Raw genomic sequence first — 15,319 nt, forward strand, 5'->3', positions numbered from 1 at the left:
TGGGTCTACGGTTCTCTTTTATATAAATATATGATATATGATACTACATATTTATATTTGAATTATTTAATACTTTTATCACCTCATGGACCATAATCCTCATTAAATTGAAAACCCCCAAGTTGAATGTGTACTAAAATATTGAAATAATTTCATTTGAAACGCGTGAGGAGAAAAAATAAAAAAATCTTAAAACAAGTCCACCTTTCTCAATGAATTCCTGATTGTTCATAGGAATTGGTCAACATTTTACCATTTGCGTTTGATATTAGTTTAACCTAATTCACACAAAAGGAAAAGACAAACAATTCACATAAAATGTCGCTTGAAACACTTAAAAAAGCTTTTTAAGTGTGATATTTACATAACATGTCATTTTTCTCCAAGGAGTTTAGGTACAAAACTCGCAAAATGATGTAGAAGAATAATAATAATATATTTGGTAAAAAATCTAAATCTATCTTTTTTTACAAAGTGTTTTTTTCTCAAGTGTGTTTGTTTAAAAAAATTACTATTACTCCTAAATGCTTGTCAATGACACTTGCCAATACATACATACATAAATAGATAACAAATACATAAAATCAAGGTTTAATTGTGTTTAATAACTAATGAAGCAAAATATTTTAATGTTTTCAAATTGCAAAAGACTTCCCGTCGTCCACTTTCCATAGGTCTACATACTTATACCACGTCAAGAACCCTTCATCATTTTGAGTGCGCTAACATTTGACGCATGAGTCACTCATGCAGGTTAGGAATTTGTCTAACCTAGACGCTTTTTCCAGAACAGATTCATCAAGATCAGTCAGAATTTTCAGTGGAGCAGATGTTGGAAGGTATTCATTAATTATGCAATGCGATATGTTGAGCACTTTTAACATTTTTAACCCCTCCAAAAGAATAACTGGAATTCTTCACAACCTCATTATCTTACTTTTATCTGAAACTACTTAAGTGAACAAAGTTGCCTAACGTGTTTCATAGAAGTTATAAAGGCAGCAAAGTAAGAAGACAATATTTTACATGGAACAGCCGGCTCAAAAGGTGTAAAACAAAAGACGTGTTCCTCAAAATTATTTTCCCCAACTTCACTAAATGACTACGAGCCTCAACAAACAAAAGAGATTACAAGAGTTTATTTAAACTAAAGATCAACTACTTAATCTCAATTCTACCACACACCTCCAAGGTATGTGTTCCTAGTGTCTTCGGTTGCTCTCAATTTGAAGACTAAGATCCTAAATTCAGTTTAAAAATCACTGATATAGAAATTAAAAAAATAACAAATAATAAGAAAGCTTCCTAGATTTGTTCTTCTATATTCTTTGATTAGAGGCACTTCGAAAATTATCTCTCAATTGTTTTTCTCTGTAAGTGCGTGATTATTCTTAATGCCTCTTCTTTTATTTATGCTCTTGTTTCCTTATGTTTTCTACTCCTTCTGTGACTTTTCGTTCATTTAACCGCTTTATTCCATTTAGAGTTCTTCTTGCAATGAAACTCTTTCATATAATAGAACTCCTTCTTGAAACAGTTTCTCTTCAGATGACTTTGCCAACGTGTTCCATGTATTTCTTCATTTATCAAAACAATGCTTATCCCAACAAATTCTTCCTTTTTGATGATGACAAGCATTTGGCAACTTCCTTTCCTGTTAGCTTTCTATTTTGACCTGTAACACTTAAGCATGGAACTTATGGCAAAACAAATTAGCTATGGGTTATAAATAGTGCTCTCTCTTTACTTTCCCCCCTTTTGGCATCCTCAAAAACGGTTTCAAGGTAATGTACAAAGTATATAATGAGAATGATATAAAATCTAATTTTCACCAACAGATTGGTTATCAAGATTGGAACCGAAGTAGCAACATAGTTAATCATAGACAGAGTCACAAAAATATTAATAAGAGTATATAAAAACTGAACACACATAGAGTACACACCAAAAGCATTGAATGTCTTAAAGAAATAAAGTTCAACACGCACGATGCACAAAATAACATAGTCCAACAGATAGTTTGGGTAGAAATAAGAGAACAAAAGACTGATTTTGCGAGGGAAGAAAGATGAACTGAATAAGTGTTAGACAGTGGCAATATGAGTAGCCCTCTCTCTAGCAAGTTCGTTTTGTAGTTCCACTATATGTGCTTCCGAAGTCGCTTTCTCCAGCCAATGGGCATCTTCCATAGCAAGAATTTGATCCTCTTTGTCAGCAAGCTTATTCTTTAATCGCGGAAAAGTATTATCAGGATTCCTCATAGAAACTGGTAGAGCCATATAGTTCACATTACCCACCACATCCTTAATTGTTTGAGCAAACCACACCTGAACAGGCACGTGAAATGCCTCAAAGATAGGAGCCATCCAGAACCCATATGGAAGAGCATGTCCATTGTCATCTTGATGAAGAACCATGTGCATATGTTTGACAATTAAGAAGGGTAAGTCAATGGGAACCTCAGAGCACAGTATCTCAATAAGATTCAAATCTAGAAAATTTGTCATCATACAAATATTGTTTACTTGGAAGAATGATTTTGTGGACCACGTTAAAGTACAACTTGTGCAATGGAGACATCTCATTCTTATTAACACCACAATGATAAGTCAGATGAGGTTTGGAGGAAAATTTTCTAGAGATACTGAGAGCGGATGTATGTGGAGGCAAAGGAGGACACTCAAGTTTCACATAATCACCCCAACCTTGTGAAGGAATTCAAAAAATACGAGCAACATCGGCAGGAATCAAGTGAACAGGAGTACCACGGACAGTAGATGTGAAAGAGAGTTCATCACTTTTCCCATTGATATGGAACTGAGTAACTTCTTTCTTGGACATTTTTCTTTGAGAATCATCTTGAAGAAAAATGGAAGAGCACCCTTGGACCTCTAACTTAGTCAATAGAACAGCCATTTCAGGAACCCCAAATCCAGTGTCTCTAAGAACAAATTGCTTATGGAAGTGAATGATTCAGTCAAGTTGAGGGGAAGACACAGAAGGATTGGTCTTAGGCAAATAATCATCGTCAGAATCGGACAAGGAACTATCAGAGGAAACAGGGGAAGCAACCTATTGCCTTTTGGATTTAGAGAGAGATGGTTTGGTTGATTTTCAAGTAGACGCAGGCTTAGGAGAGGGTTTGGACTTGGGTTTTGTGGAGGATATTTGTTGAGAACTAGATGGTTTCGAAGGAGTATGTTTTGCAAGCCGCAATATGAAAGATGAAAGGCTGGATTTAACCCCTTGATTTTATGGTGGCAGTCTTTTTGAACAAAAAGAGGGAAAAGAAGAGTTTTGGCGGTTACGTGGTTAGTGGACATAGAAAGATGGACCACATTAATTACGTGTATCAGCATGTATGACCCTTTAATTTAAAACATTTTATACCTGAGGTGAGCTCCACGATTCCCCAAGTTAACTCATACCCATTTATCTGCTCAAGTAATAAAATCCATGAGACATAGTGAAAGCTAATGAGGACAAAAATAGTATACAAGTTAATGTTCTTTGATAGAATAGATAAGCTCTCAGTGCATACTTAAAATACCAAATAATATTGATAGAAACAGTTTTCTAATCAATCAATGAGGGAGGGAAATTATGCAAGCTTAATCATCCCCAAGTCTAACCTATTCTTTTAAAAATGTTCTCTACTCAATGCTTTGGTAAAAATATCAGATTTTTATTCTTCAGTGGAACAACATAATTGATATGTGATATTTTGCTACATTATCTCTTAAATAATGGTGTCTTATATCAATGTTTTTGGTACGCTTATGTTGCGCAGGATTCTTTCTTATATTAATAGAGCTAGTATTATCACACAAGATAGAAACCCTACCAACAACCATACCAAAATCCAGTAATTGTTGTTTATTCCAGAACAATTGTGCACAACAAGATCCAACTGCCACGTCTTTAGCCTCATCATTTGATAAGGAATCAGAGTTTTGTTTCACGGTGGACTAGGATATCAAACATGTTCCAAGGAATTGTGTCATATTTATTCGGCTCTTCTTGTCAACCAAGTATCCAGTATAATCATAATCCGCGTGACCAAGAAGATTGAAATTGCGTCCTTTTGAGTACCAGAGTCCCATATTAGTAGTTCCTTTGAGATACCTGAAAAAATCTTTTAGCAGATTTAAGATGAAATTCTTTGTGATTTGCTTGAAACTTGGCACAAAGTCGAACACTAAACACGATATTCGGCCTACTTGTGGTATGATACTTGAGAGACCCAGTCATTCGTCTTAACAACTTTTGATCAACAGATGCACTTGTTAAATATATATCTAGCTAAGTGGCTGTAGTAATTGGAGTATCAATTTCCTTTGCATCAGTCATATTGAATATTTTTATCAGTTCCTTCACATACTTCTATTCATGAATCAAGGTACCTGTGGGAGTTTTCTTGATTTATAATCCAAGAAAATAATATAGCACTCCCATCATACTCATTTCAAATTCTCCACTCATATGTTCAACAAACTCTTTTGTCATCAGACAATATTTGTAGATCTAAAAATTATGTCATCCACATATACTTGCACAATCAACAAATCTTTTCCATTTGTTTTAAGAAAAAGAGTATTTTTGATTTTACATATTTAGTGTCCATGATCTAAGAGAAACATAGATAACCTCTCAGACTATGCTTATGGAGCTTGCTTTAGCCTATACAGAGCATTGTCCAATTTGTAAAAATGATTACGAAACTCAGGATGTTCGAACACAATAGGCTGCTTAACATACACTTCTTCTTTCAAGTATTCGTTCAAGAGTGAACTTTTACATCCATTTGAAAGAGAGTGAGCTCTTTGAACACAGCAAAAAAAAGGAGTAATCGATTGTCTTCAAGCCTTGCTACGGGAGGAAAAGTCTCATCATAGTCAATTCCTTCTTCATGATTATACCCCTGAACCACAAGCATGGCCTTGTTTCTTGTAACTGTTCCACTCTCATCGATCTTGTGTTCTCCATTCAGGTGATTAAACAAGACACCATCCCTTACTTCTTTCAAATTGGTTAAGATCTTCTTGCATTGCATGAACCCAATCCTCTTAAAGAAGAGCTTCCTTCACCTTTTTGGGTTAAACCATGGACATAAACACTTGAAAAGCTTAAAGATTCTTTAGGCCTGGCCTGGTAGTTATTCCAGAGGTTAAGTCTATAAAATCATGGTCAATAGGATGTGATCCTTGATACTTGTAGCCTTTTACAGTCAACCCTTGAGAGGTAGCAGTAGTATCTCCATCATTTTATTCTTCAGAATTACCACTATCTAGACTTATTACTCCCCCTGACTGTATGCCTACTGATTGTTCGACAAAGGGAACGTGTTGCTCTACCTGCTCTGCTTGTGTTAATCAATTTCACCGTCACCCTGAATTTTAGTCTCAGTCAGAGAACAATATTCATCAAAGACAACATGCACACATTTTGCAACACATTTTATCTTTTATTGAAGACTCTCTATTCTTTACTATGTGGTGAATATCCTAAGAAGATACCCTCATCACTTTTTGCATCGAACATACCAAGATTATTTTACAATTATTATGAACATAGCACCTGCAACCAAAAGTTCTAAGGTGCGAGATATTTGGTTTTTTACCTTTGAGTATTCACCGGGAGTCTTTTCTAAGATGGGACGTGTCATGAACCTATTTATGACATAGCATGGAGCACTGATAGCTTCAGACCAGAGATTTTTGTCAAGATTATTAGCAATCATCATTTTTCTGGCAATGTCTTTTAAAGTCCCATTTTCCCTTTCAACTACTCTATGTTGTGAAGAGTTCTAGGATCAGAGAAATTGTGATCTATACCATGTGATGAATGGAATTTTATGAATTTTTGCATTTTCAAATTCTGTTCCATGATTAGATTTTATGGAAATCAAGGATAATCATAGAGTTTTTCACTATCTTCTTGAGAAAAATAAATAAAGTCTCAAAGGAATCTTCTTTAGAAGATAGGAATAATGTCCAAGTAAATCTAGAAAAATCATCAATGATAATAAAGACATATATCTTCCCTCTTCTACTTCTTATTCTCATGGGTCCACATAAGTCCATATTAAGCAGTTCAAGCATTTTGTTGTACTTATCTGATTCTTTGGTTTGAAAGATGATCTCAATTGATTCCCCCTTACACATGCACCACAAACTTTGACATTTTTAAATTTGATCTTGGGTAAACTTATAACCATTTCCTTTTCTAATAGTTTGTTGATTTGTTTAAAGATAGCATGTCCAAGTATTTTGTGTCATGGTAAGGATCATTCGAAAATGTGTTGAGACACTTCATACTAGTGTCTGTCATCCCCATGATGTTAGCTTTTGTACACATTTATGTGTCTTTTGGCTATTAAGATAACCTCCTCTGTATCTAGTTTTTCAACCCTTCAACCTTCAGAAGTAAAAATTACATTATTACCTTTGTCACATTATGCAAGATACTGAGGATATTATGCTTTATTCCTTCCACACTGTATACTTCTTCCACTGCTTTGGATTCAAACTTTCCAATCTTCTCAATTTCTACAATAGTGCCTATTTTCCATATCCAAATGACACATTCCACCCTTTGTATGCCGTGAGTGAAAGGAATGTAGGTTTTCTCCGGTCATATGCTTCGAACAAGCACTATCCATGTACCAGTGCTTGCTTCCTTTCACTTTTACCTATAAGAATTTAAAGGTTAGTTTTAGAAATCCAGACAAGCTTGGGTCCTTTCTGATGACTGAAGGGGTGAATAAGATTTCATTTTTCCCATTTTGGCATCGAATTGTTGTTGCTGATTTTTTGATTGGCTTTAACATGTTTGTTAGTTTCTATTTCAACATTTTTGTTTCTATAATTTTTGGCGACACGACATTTAGTGGTAGGATGCGCGAGTTTGCCACAAATATAGCACAAATCAATTGTGACAACCTTATCATTATGAAAGTCAATACTTGCTCTCTCATTGTGATTTTCTCACTCAATTGTTTGACAATTATGAATGAGTGAGTCCATCTGTTTGCTTTTTCAAACTTTACTTTTATCTGAAAGAATTTTGCATTTAATTTCCTCACCTTTTCTTTTTTCAAAAAACATATTCATTTTTGTAATTTTTTTTCAACTCCTTTTATAGGCTTTCGTCAGTTTCAACATTTTTTTCTTTTCCTTTTCCAGTAATTATCATCTTTACGGTTTCTGATTTTCGATCGAGGTTAGATGACTCAGGTTTTCCAACATGTTTCTTCAAACAAGTGCTTGGTCTTTCAGTTACAGTTTTATCATCTTTGAGTTCCATATACTCGAATTTTTGGTCTGCAAAGACTTTAAAAAGAGATTTCTTTCACATGTTAATTCTTGGAAGTCAACGAATAGCACGTTCATTAATCGGGTCTATTTATTTTTTGAAAAAAGATGCATTTTTTTAGATCAATAATACTAACCTCTGAGTTTTCTTCATCTTCGATATCTCCATCTCATACAACCACGAAATTTGTTTCATCTATTTCATAATCGAATTCTTATTTTCCGAACCCCAAGAAGCAACCATTGCAAATTCCTCTTTTTTCTTTCTTTCCTTTTCTATCTTTTCTTTCGTCCAATTCAGCTCCAACTATGGACAATTCTTCACATGATGATCATTTTTTTCACACTTGTAGCAACCATTTTGAGATTTATCATTTACCCACTTCTTCTGATTGGTTTCCTTCTTTTCATTTCCTTCTCGTTCTTGAATAGGTCTTAATGTCTTTTGCTAGAAGTGCTATTTGATCCTCATCATACTCAGTATGTTCTCCATCCGACACATTCAAGGCGAATGTTTTATAATTAAGCATTTTCTCCTTTTTAGATAATCCATGTTCATCTCATAAGTTCTAGATTCCCCACAAGTTCATCAAATGTCATTATAGAGATGTGTTTAGCTTCTCTTATAGCAGTAACTTTTACATCCCATTTGTTCTTTAGAAGGATCCTTAGCACCTTGTAAAGATGTTCTTCAATCGTAAAAACATTTCCTAATGATGACAATTCATTTATTAACTTAGTGAGTCTAGTTATTATTTATAGTAGAGACACACTATCCTTTATTTTGAAAGTTTCATATTCAGTAAATAGCATAACTACTTTGAATTTCCTCACATGATTGGTTTCCTCATAAGCATTAATCAGTGCATACTAGATTTGTTTGATAGCAGTAAAGTTTGAAATTCGGTTGTACTCATATGGTCCAAGACCACAAACAAGAATGTTTTTGGTCTTAGAATTTTTCTTGAGGGATGATAAATCATCGCAGTGAAGTAAACTCTTACTTTTGGTACTTGAACTACATCAACAGTCTTCTTAGGTATGATAAGTCCAATTGTAATCCTATCCCACAACACGTAGCCTTCCGCTTGAATTGAAATCTTCCATGCGTGTTTTCCATCATCCAAAGTGAGACCCATTGAACATTGGGGGTATGACAGTTTATTGCCCTTCACTGTGACAAATAGGTCGTGGAGGATTCAACTTGATCTTTTTTCTTAGGTGTTAACCTGTAAAAGATAACTTTGCTCTCATACCAATTGAAATTCTACACAACGTCAATTATCTTACTTTTATCTTAACTTACGTAAGTGAACCAACATGCCTAATGAGCTTTAGAGGAAGTTATAAAGGCAGTAAACTAAGAACACAGTATTTTACGTGGAAATACCAGGCTCCAAATGTTTAAAAACCATGACCTGATCCTCAATATGATTAACCCCAACTTACCTAAATGACTACGCGCCACAATAAGAAAAAGAGATCAAAAGAAGTTATCTAAACTAAAGATCAACTACTTAATCTCAATTCAACCACACACATCCAAGGTATGTGTTCCCAGTGTCTTCGAGTTGCACTCAACTTGAAGACTAAGATCTTAAATTCATTTTAAAAATCACTGATCTAGAAATAATAAAAGTCACAAATACTAAGAAATCTTTATAGATTTTTTTTTCTATATTCTTTGATCAGCAGCACATCAAAAATCAATCTCTCAATTGTTTTGCTATGTAATTGCCTGATTATTCTTGATGACTCTTCTTCTATTTAGGTTCTTGCTTCCTAAAGTCTTCTACTCCCTCGGTAACTACTCATTCTCTTAACCACTTGATTTCATTTAGATTTCTTCTTGCAATGAAAGACTTTCATAAAATAAAAGTCCTTCTTGAAACAGTTTCTCTTCAGATGACTTTGCCAACATGTTCCAGGTATTGCGTCATTTATCAAAACAACGCATATCCCAACAATAACCAAAAAAGGTTTAGATAACTCCGTACACCTCACACTCAACACTTTCATGTTTGGAAGAAGTGAGACCAGTGAAGATGCAAACAGTATATCGCAGCGAATCATAATCTTGAGCTCGGAAATTTTCTTGCAACTCCTACCAATTTTCTCAATAACATATGTAGGTTCTTATAAACTACGTATCGTCAGTGATTCAAGACATTTCCAATCATAAAAAGCACTACATATCGCTTGCTTTTCTAGTTTTTCACAAGCAGGCATAACAAGGTGTTTAAATTGTGGACACCTGAAAAGAGGAGATTTAATAAGCTATTTCTTGATTTAAGGTACAATACTATAGAAAGATTAAAAATTATAAGGGAAATACCTCTTGGCAGCAGAATTCGACTGATTGTTGTCAACATACAGATTGTGATGGACTATTAATGTCAGTATGTTTCCACGACTAAGGTTCAAACAAATATTTAGGATGTGGGTCAATTTTTCACGGGATGGAGTGTTGACATATATATACGGAGGTATTGAAACTCTAATTGAAATTTACTGCACTACTGACAAGTCTAGCGTTGCCAAGCAGGACAAACTTGAGGAATTACAGATTAATTCGAAAAGGTCGAAGGACTGGAATATCTTCACCAGCATATCAATATGAAGTTCCTCCCATCTCCTTACAGGAAAATTTCCTTCTTCCATAACAACAACTTCAATTTTTTCTTGTTTTTGAAATGATATTGTAAAAGCTTCAATCTCCTAAGTTCTTGTAGAACCAAGAAAGGTTATTACTTCTCTAGATTCAAGAAGAATAAAAATTTAAGCCTGGCACTATAAAGAAACATAGAAGAGAGTAAAAATACATTCGAGGAGTATTGTGATGCCCAAAAGTGAAGAAACAAAGAAAATATAACCTGGAACTAAGTTTTTGATGGCTTATATGATGGAAGTATCACATTTTTTAATGTTATAGACAACTATGCTCAAAAAGGCAAGTACCTCTTAAATGGCTATGGAAGTTTGTATGGAAGATCAATCTACCTATGAAGATAAATGGAACTGTACAGTTATTTTTTTACATATTTTACGAAGTCATAGTAGGAAACATTGATCATATGTAAGTTTTTATATAAAAAAAAAGAAAAAAAAAACCTTGTTAGTATATTATTGATACCTAAAATTTTCCACATGTGATGCCTATAACATAATTTATTTTTGAAAGTATGACTAATTAGTGATTCTTAGTAAATAAAGGTAGATGCATTAATTTTTCAATATAAAAAAGAGAATTGTCATATTTCAATTTAAATTTGATTAATCATTTCATTGTATAGTAAAATCTCTATAAATTAATGTAGGTGAGACCATGAAATTTTATTATTTTATAATGGTATTATTTAATTGATAAATTAATATTTATTAATTTAAAGAATGGTTTGAGATTTAATGAAGGTAATATGATTATATCAAAATCATTGTATATTTCTAATTTATGTATCATATTTATTGATTTCAAATAAAAAAAATATTTTGCATAATGTACAACCAATACATCAGAATCATTTTATCTTACTAACTAGGTAAATTGCCCGCGCTTCTCGCGGTGGTGAACTTTATCAATAATCTACTTCTGAACATATGATAATACATGTGTTTTCGAGAAGGTACAACCCTACAATAAATTGTCAAGAATATTTTATCCAAAGATGAAAATATTTTTTAATCTTAAAACGAAAAAGGAATTGATTCTAAGTGTTTACAAATATTGTTGTTAGCTCTTCATTTCACTGTAGGTTTTATCACCAAAGTCTTTACAAAAGATATGTAACTGTTTTGCTGTCTATATTTGTATTTTGAAAAAGTTGTAAAAAGATTATATTCATCAATTGCGAGTGTTTTTCTCCTACTCAAGACGCTACATACAAAATCTAAATATTATACATCTTACATTATTAGTTGTGTATTTGATAAGTTAATTAAAATATAAAAACACATCTCTTATATGTTGCTCAAATAATTTAGATTAAATGATGTCTTGGCAGGTCCCTTATTCAAAATTATACACATTCGATGACACTATTTTGATAGCCAACATACATATTTTATTGTTTATGTTTTGATCAATATGGTTAAAACTTTATTGCTTTTGAGACTTTTAATCTAATGTTTGCAAGGAGGTAATTATTTCTTCAATATTTCATTAACGTAGATTCATCCTACTTTGAGGGTAATTTATTAACTCCAAGCTAACATTTGAATCTCAAACATTTGATTAAGGCTGAGTACAATATTTACCATCCCACTACATTATTTTTTTAATGTCACTAATCGATTGAATACCTTGATAAGATAGAAAGTTAAATAAATAAAATTTCAAGGTAGAGTCGAACCACCCTAACATTGAACACTTAAAGTCCTTTGTTGTACATCTCATGGATCTTTTAGCCACTGAAAACTCTAGAAAGATTAAAGTCATTTGTTTTACAAGTTTAAGAATTCTAATCTGCATGACGCCACTAGTCTAATGATTACATCAAAATCTTTATTAACATATATTTACTTCAACATATTATCAAAAGCATAAACATAAAACATGTACAAAAGTAAAAAAAAAAATTAATAAAATAAGTATAAATTAGTGACTGTAAACAATATATCAGAATCTGTAATAAGAAAATGAACATAAAGAAAAATTGAGTCAACTGAATGCACATTGTTCCCTTAAGGAAATTAGTCCATTCTACTACCTGAAGTTTAAAGGAATATATCCTTTCATGATAGATTGATTTTATTCAGAAGTGTGTTAATACAAAAAGCAAAGTACACGAATATATAATTATGCAGAAGAAGAAATTCATAATTTTTGTTATTTTAAAATACGAAAAAATCCCTCTATTTATAGACAACAACGTCACAATTTTTCATAAATATCACATTTTTTCATAAAAGTGGCAACTCTTCGTAAAAGTCCAACTTTTCATAAAAAGTCACAACTTTTTTGTAAAAGTCAAACTTTTCACAAATAGTCACAACTTTTTTGTAAAAGTCAAACTTTTCACAAAAGGTCACAACTTTTTGTAAAAGTCATAAATTTTCATAAAATTCACAACTTTTCAAGAAAGGAAAGACTAATTTTGGAAATAAATAAGTTAAAAGATTCCTGGTTTGTGGTTGCGCCACATAGGCGGGCCTAAGGTTCTCTTTTATATAAATATATGATTTCAACCTTGTGATGTTGGATAATAAGAGCTCTAAAGATGTATTATTGTAATAAATTTTATCATATGATATTATAAGGCTAAGAAGTGGGACAAATTGATCCAACAAAGATTAATTTTTTCGATTCTATCAATTTTCCAATCCTTACTTGGACAACAAATGTTCAACAATAGATAATAGCAAATTATTTTCGACAGTGTAAAATTCGTTCGGGGAATGCAATATGATAGAATTTAATGAACCCACTTGTGAACACGTCATTCATGAACTTAAGTTTCACGCCCTGAGCAACCCCCGAGACAGAGACACGAAACCTAGGACCACAAGTGATCCCGAAATGACCTTGCTGGCATGATCATGAGCATACTAAAGATAATAAATTGATGCAGAAGCTAAATCATAATTAACTCTGAAGAGATGGGAAATACCCATAATCTATAACTGAGATATTTCAAGACAATGAGTTTAATACAAAGGAAATATTAACTCAATACTAAGCTGAATCTAACTATGTCTGAAATAAGTCTCTACACCGGATAAGAAATACTGGGACAAGTCCAGCTAAATCTAACAAAAACTGAAACTAAATGACTAAAAGAAAACTGAAATGAACTCAATACTATTGTCCTCGAAGAATGAGGACTCACCACTAAATCTGCTGAACTGGAGATCAGAAAATCGATCTATGCGTGATCTGGATGCTGAGAACCTCAAGCTACATCACGAGAAGATGTAGCGCACGTATGCGTTAGTACTTGAAAGTTACTGAGCATGTGGGATAGAGTAAAGTTTAAACAAAAGATAACTGAACAAGCATAAAAGTAAGTATGATAATCTGAACATGATATACTTAATTTCTGAGATAACTGAATGTAATGACCAATTTATAACATGCTGAAACTGAATACTGAATATAATGATAAATGCTCAATGTAGAGAGTCTGATGATCTTGTGGGAGCTACTAATAACTGATAATAAAACCACATGAGCTAAATGTGGAGTCCGATGTAAATGCCCCATCGGGAGGACCCAATATACTTTTACCAAAGGTATAAAGGCATGCTGGCGTGATCACTAAACTGATTGCCCACAGAGGGGACTTACAACCTACTTGGCTAGTAGTTCTGGGACTATTGGGTACGCTAAACCCTAGTCTAACTCGATATTATGTTACTCCCATTAATTATGTAAATTTACTGATTATGTCTGAGTTTCTATAAATACTGGATAGCTCGAAACTGAACATTCAAACTGAGAATGCAACAATTAATCTGGTAATTATGCATTTATAACTAAGGCATGTATATCTGAAGTGTCTGAAATATCTGACCTAGCATGTGTAATTCAAGAACTAAAGAATTACAAAGCAAAGGTTCTGAAATTCATGTGATAATCTGAGTAATAACATGATAATCTGATTTGGAACATGTATTTAATAGGTTCATGAAGTTCTATCAAAGTTCTAGAAACCTTAGGCTTAAATCATGATAATAAGATTGAGAATCTGACTAAAAACTAGGGACCCAATGGGTGAAAAGAAACCACTAGTGAACTCCCACATACCTGGTGATGAAATGCACAGAAAAATACTTAAGTTTCGGGGCTGGAACTGCAGGAACTTGTTGCATTCTTGAACTAGGTTTTTTGAGCTTTTTCTACTCTCTTGCTTCTAAGTTCTAAGTTTTGATTTAATGATTTGACTTAGATATGTTTTAGTTATGTTTCTAGTCTTAAACTAACTAAAATATGATAATTTAGGGTCAAAATGACGTATCTTAAGGTTTAAACGATGTGGGAAATGTCGAAAAGACCCCTGGAAAAGTAGTTGTCAGACCAAACGACGGCCAGGACTGACGGTCAGTCGTCTGACCAACGCACTGTCGTTGGGTCTGTCAACTGGGCATGTTCGACAGGCCTTTGCTAAAATGGGAATGACTTTTTACTAAGACGTCTGATTTTAGCAAGGTTGGTAGCTATGAAAAGATAATTCAATTATGTATCTGTGGGTAAGTCATGGGACACCTAATTAATTTTGTGCTAAGAGTTATGACCATTTGAAGTTGACCCAACTACATTTCCCCTTAATTGTCTGCAAATTTCCACCTACGGACCGTGTTGGTCATCCGTAGCTCTTGTTAGAGTGCGGGTGAATGGGGGTCTCGATCGACGGTCAGACTACGAACCGTCGTCTGACCTACGTACCGTAGGTCCGTCCGTCAATTAAGACTTAGCCAATTTTTTTCCGGCTGAGTTTTTGGGAGTCTCTATCTCATAGACGGTTGTGCAGGACGTACTGCGGGTCTGAATACGGTCCGTCGATGGTCTCGTCTGTTGTACCTGCATATATTCAGAAAAACTGATTTTTTTTGTTTGTTTTAGCTACGGGGTGTTACATTAAGGTCATAATTAAAAATCTAGGTTATCACAATAAAATGTATGCCTATAACCTATTGGATTATCCGGGTGAAAGTGATACATATTCAGAGGTCTAGAGTTTAAAAAAAATTGTAGATATCATCCAGAAAAACAACGTTGATCATGAAGTTGAAGATGATACTATATCTTTAGAACCAATTACGCGTAAGCAAGAACTTATCACATCTACATATCTTTAATATTTTATGGTGCACTTCGAAAAGACAAAACTGGAGCTCTTTGGTACAATAAGAAAAGTTAGAGATGAACTTCAACTACATTAAAATTTTATGAAAAAAGAGACCGCAATAAAATAATTATACACTAAATTTTCTTAGATATGTTTGATATTTTAAAGAATTATTAATTTATGATATCAATAAGACCATATATATATGTATATATATATATA

General features: G+C 33.3%; 1 pseudogene; it reads right to left on the reverse strand.

The window, feature by feature from the left end:
• Positions 1-635: 635 nt before the first annotated feature.
• On the reverse strand, positions 636-14,835 carry LOC107018445 (annotated as a pseudogene).
• Between the last annotated feature and the right edge of the window lie 484 nt (positions 14,836-15,319).

Source organism: Solanum pennellii, chromosome 1 (genome assembly GCF_001406875.1).
Source record: "Solanum pennellii chromosome 1, SPENNV200".
NCBI classification, from domain to species: Eukaryota; Viridiplantae; Streptophyta; class Magnoliopsida; order Solanales; family Solanaceae; genus Solanum; species Solanum pennellii.